Source organism: Durio zibethinus, chromosome 15, assembly GCF_047325235.1.
Source record: "Durio zibethinus cultivar Kanyao isolate XHJ-2024 chromosome 15, ASM4732523v1, whole genome shotgun sequence".
Lineage (NCBI taxonomy): Eukaryota > Viridiplantae > Streptophyta > Magnoliopsida > Malvales > Malvaceae > Durio > Durio zibethinus.
Window position 1 is genome coordinate 7871089 of NC_143176.1, and position 5590 is coordinate 7876678.

Genomic DNA, 5590 nt, shown 5'->3' on the forward strand with positions numbered 1-5590 from the left:
TTCATTCTGTGTTTCTGTTGTGGTTTGCTGGTTGTTCTGATAGGTTAAGCAAGTGATCAGTTTCTCGGATTTAAAAAAAAAAAATGGCAAATCACATGCACACATACATCTCTATTACGTATATTTTCACTTAAGTGGGTATTTCTTGTTATCTTCTTCCATGCCTGTGGCCTTGAGTGAATCATATTTAACCTTGTTCATTCCTTGTCTCTTTCCCCTTTCCAAATCTTGAAACGTCATCTCTCTCATTTCACAATCCGCAGTCCAGTCCCCCAAGGCAGCAACTTATTCAAATTCTTCATAATAGGCTAAGTCGCTATGAGAAAAGGAAGTGTAGGTACCGAACAAAGCCTCCAGTAAGTCACTCAAGAAAGCCCCATAGGCAGCCAAAACCCTCCAAAACAGAGAGGTTGGTCCCATCTCTGATCTCTTCCCAACTCAAAACTCCAAAAATCCTTTTTGTTTTTCTCCTTTCCACCTTGTTGGTTTCCTTGTACTTATATCCCCCCTAGCCAGCTAGCCAATCTCTTCCCATCTCAGAACTAGCCCTTTTGGGCTTCTCCTTTTGCTTTATTCCCTCCTCTCTCCACTCAATAATTCCTCAACCTATCAGTTTGAGTCTATAAATTAAGCGAATACCCTTCTCTTTTTTCTTCAAATCGATGATCCAGAAAGTAGAAGCAAACACAATGAAAGAGTATTGGACTTCTTTTGCTTCATTACTGGGGGTTTTGGCCTTTTGCCAAAGCCTCCTCCAAGTCATTTTCCCACCAGAACTCCGCTTTGCCTGTCTCAAATTCTTCAACCGGATCTTCCATTTGTTCTCTTCCTACTGCTACTTTGACATCACAGAAATCGACGGCGTTAACACCAACGAACTCTACAACGCTGTCCAGCTCTATCTAAGTTCCTTTGTTTCCATCAACGGTAGCCGCTTGAGCCTGACTCGTGCTCTCAATTCAAGCGCCATTACATTCGGTCTCTCGAACAATGACTGCATCGTCGATTCATTCAATGGCGTCACTGTGCTTTGGGAACACGTCGTGACACAAAGGCAAGCCCAAACCTTTTCTTGGCGACCATTGCCTGAAGAGAAGAGAGGGTTCACTCTCCGAATCAAGAAGAGAGACAAGTCCTTGATTCTTGATTCCTACCTGGATTACATAATGGAAAGGGCTAACGAAATTCGAAGGAAGAATCAAGACAGGCTTTTGTACACGAATTCTCGTGGTGGATCTTTGGATTCCAGGGGATATCCTTGGGAGTCGGTTCCATTTAAGCATCCAAGTACTTTTGACACATTGGCTATGGATCCTGTCAAGAAGCAAAAGATCATGGATGATCTTAGGGATTTCGCCAACGGTCAATCCTTTTATCAGAGGACTGGGAGAGCCTGGAAAAGGGGTTACTTGCTGTACGGTCCTCCTGGGACAGGAAAATCCAGCATGATTGCAGCCATGGCAAATTACTTGAGTTATGATATCTATGATCTTGAATTGACTGAGGTCCATAATAATTCCGAGCTGAGGAAGCTGTTAATGAAAACAAGTTCCAAGTCGATTATTGTGATTGAAGATATTGATTGTTCGATTAATTTAACTAACAGGAAGAAGAATAACAACAATCCAGGCACAAGGAATTACTATGACCCTGAAATGCGAAGGGGGTCAGGTTCAGTTTCTGGTGAAGATGGAGGAAATTCCATCACTCTTTCAGGGCTGCTGAATTTCACTGATGGGTTATGGTCTTGTTGTGGGAGTGAAAGGATTTTTGTGTTTACAACAAACCACATTGAGAGGCTTGACCCTGCATTGCTCAGAAGTGGGAGGATGGATATGCATATTTACATGAGCTATTGTTCATATCCTGCATTGAAGATATTGTTGAAGAATTATTTGGGGTACGAGGAAAGTGATTTGGATGATAATGTTTTGAAGGAACTGGCGGAAGTGGTTGACAGTGCAGAGATGACTCCAGCTGATATTAGTGAAGTTTTAATCAAGAACCGGCGGTACAAGCAAAAAGCTGTCAGTAAGTTGTTGGAGGCATTGAAGACAAGGGCAGAGAGGAATGTGAAAAGTGGGAGTTTGAGGGAGAAAAATTCAGATGATGTGGAAGATGAAGAGCAGGAGAAAAGGGCTTTGGAGAGTCCTAAAGAAGGGTCTGAATTTGAAGAGCCTTGCAAGAACGAAGAGGAGGATGAAGAGAAAATGAAATGATAGTACAAAAAAAAAAAAAAAAACATATTTGAAGTTGAAGTTTCAGAAGCATTAAAGTTGAAAACAGCAGATTGCTCTTTGGAGTTTGGACTATCCAAAGATCTTTCAAATTTGTTTAGTGGGGATTTGGGGAATGGTAAAGTAGAGAGAATTGAGAGGAGAAAAAAACTGGTTAGGAAATGGATCTCCATATCACTCATGTTTGGTATATCTTATCTATCTTATGAGTAGTTTAATAATGAAATTAATATTATTTGATGCCAAGATAAGATTATTGGCATGTGGGTGTGGTTGGCCATGTGGGATTTCCTTTTGTGTTACTTCATATTCTTTTGCACATCCTTACCACATGCTTCCATCCCAAGATCTTCTTGGGATGGTATAGAAATCAAATAATCCAAACCCTTCAATCAAACTAAGCTAATGCTATATGCTATGCATTGATATTTTAAGATTATGGATTTAAAAAATTTAAACGGATAATATTTTTCAGATGACTTAAGTAAATAGAGGTTGAGAAAATCAAAACGTAGATTAAGGATTTAAAATATATCTAGGAACTTTGTATACATTTGGGCTGCACATGCCGCATGGGCAGAGTAGCAATTACATGGGAACTATTCATAATTTGGGGGGTATCATTGCATAAATAAATTAAGAGCAAGCACAAACTTCATTCCCTTGTTACAGGGTATTTGTGTCTAGGCAGCATGCAGGGTTAACTATGACAATGACTAGTTAGTTACATATTCATTTACGGAAAATTGGAAATATATCCAATGTTTATTTACTTAGAATATTATTTCTTCAACTAATTAAGTCAAATGAATCCTAATGCTCATTCGATGTGAAATCTCAAGAACGTCGTTATCTTCATTGTAAACCCTATAATGATAATCAAAGTTTGCATGGCTAATTAATGATTTTCTTTTAGATTTTTTTAGGGCTAGGTTTTTATGTGAAGTTGGCTTATTAAGAGCATTATTTGCCAATCCAACTTATTCTATCTTTTCATTGGAATTGATTCTTGAATAAAGCTGGATTTTTCGTACTTCAAATTGATATTTAGCAAAAAGCAAATTCTGCTATTGACCTTTCTTTTCGTTTTCTAATGCTTGATAATAATGTAACACCAAACCTTTTCGTTTATTCAATATTTTAGTTATACAATCGTGTCACAAGTTAAATGGATTTCTCCGAAATCAATCAATCATCTCGTTCAAATTTGCAATAGATGTGGAGAAGAATTAAATATGAAGATTCGTGTGGAATATTGTATGATTTTATATCAAAATTTATGCAAATATATAAACATGAAATATATATTTTAATTTTATCAAATTTATATATAATTTTTATAAAAGTTTTAAATTATATAATTTTTTTTGGCATAATTTACTATTCTTAAAATTATCATATTTGAAGACAATTATAGGCATACGACATGTCCCATTGTTTCAACAGGATTCAAGAGGAAAAGTTTTCATAACCCTGCTTTAGTCATTCTCGAAATCGTTTGAACTTACAACTTGGTACTTTGCATTGGCAGCATCCAATTGGGAATTAGGGGTCGTTTCAATGAAAGCCTTTGCACCTGGGGAAAGAGCTTAATGCTTGAAACTGACGTGGTAAGTGGATAAGATTAGACCCTATATAGGGATAATTTCGGTAACTTGGTGAAAAGGCAGAACAACCGGAGGATCATCAGATTTTGTGTTGGGAAAAGTAGGATTCAGAGTAACAAAAGCAACCACAAAGTATTCTAAAATATCGAGCATAAGTTGACCCTTTTCTAATATTTTATTTTGATACCGAGTTGTAAAGGTCCTGGGCTGTCAAACCCTAACAAGTGTCTTGGCCTCCGTCTTGACATCTAACAACCCCTCAACCTGGAAATAGTGATGGAAAATCTATTTTCCACGTAAAACATGCCCTGCGTTATATTCAGTAATTTGTATATGTTAATAGTTTAATTTAAAATTAATTGATAATAAGTGAAACGATGTAATTTGAATATAAAATTAAAAAATTATTAAATTATCTCAGCACTCTGAAGCATGTAGGAACAATAGAAAAAAAAAAAACCTAAACAGCAATGCATTTATTCATACAAACATATGAACAGTTTATACATACAACGAGGCAATTCAGCTTTTGATATATGATCTGATGATACTAAAAGTCATATACAAAATTATTAAGAAGAATCTAAACTTATTATAACATAAACGCAAATAATACGAATGGTACAAGTCATAAATCAATTAAAAAATTACAAGTAAAACACTGATTATTGTATTTTAGTTGCGTTATAAAGATATATATAAATAAATAAAACCCGAAATGAATGATTGTGGAAAGAAAAATGTGAAGGTTAATGCGATCTTTTTTAGCCGAAGTGGACTGACGTTCACATCTCTTTTCTTGCCAAGGAAACAAACCGTACCAATAATGATTCCTTACACAGCTGCTTGCTTGAGCCTGATTTGGCAACCACATTGTTGCCTATCATTTTTTTACTGCAAATGCTATAATGTTTAAAATTAAAAATAAAAGAATAATTAAAAAAAGCTGGGATTACAAAATAACAAAAGTGAGCATCTACCTGTTGTTACGTGAGAATTTCTTCTGTTTCTGATTAATCAGGATATTGATACGCTTTTTTCAAGTAAATTTGGTAATTCATATTTGTTTAATGTTAAATATATATATTTCAATCAAAATTCACTAATTAAGCTCGATAAGATTTGTTTAAATAAAGCTTCAAGAGATGAATTTCGAGATTGATTTGTTTTTAAGAATTCTCATTTCATTTTCTGATTGATTTGAATTTTAAACCGAATCAATTTAAATAATGACTTCAAAATTGTGTTAACAACATGGGTTGGTTCTAACAAAATGTAAATGGGTTTTTTAATAACAAAACGGACTCCTAACTTCACTCGTAGCTCCTGGCCCAATTTAGTTCATATCAGTACAATCTCGTTGAAACAATCCTTGTCCTCCAGGATTGAAGGAAGGAAATTGATGTTGGAACTCATATAAAATCCCAATTACATACATATCCATAGCAAAAATATGTCTCGGCAACTCACTTGTAATCTCTTCATGAGTGAAGGCTGTTGCAAGGGTTGGCTTCGTCAATTCATCAGCTAGCACATAAATGGCTTGTACAGCAATGGTAGTGCTTTCTTGAAGACCTTTAAGATCGGTAGCCAAGATTGTTGGTTGGTGAAAGACCGACATTGCTGAGTTTGTTGGAGTAGAATGGAAAATGTTATCAATAAAGAAAAGAATATCTTCCCTTTTAGCATTCTTATGGTTCATACACTACAGGAGTCTAGGTTTTTAGTGACGTTTTTTTTTTTTTT

General features: G+C 35.6%; 1 pseudogene across 1 annotated transcript; it reads left to right on the top strand.

Moving 5' to 3' along the window:
* Positions 1-2499, top strand: LOC111302353 (AAA-ATPase At5g57480 pseudogene; annotated as a pseudogene). The gene has a single exon (XR_016328185.1). The product of XR_016328185.1 is annotated as an AAA-ATPase At5g57480 pseudogene (transcript).
* The last annotated feature ends 3091 nt before the right edge of the window (positions 2500-5590 follow it).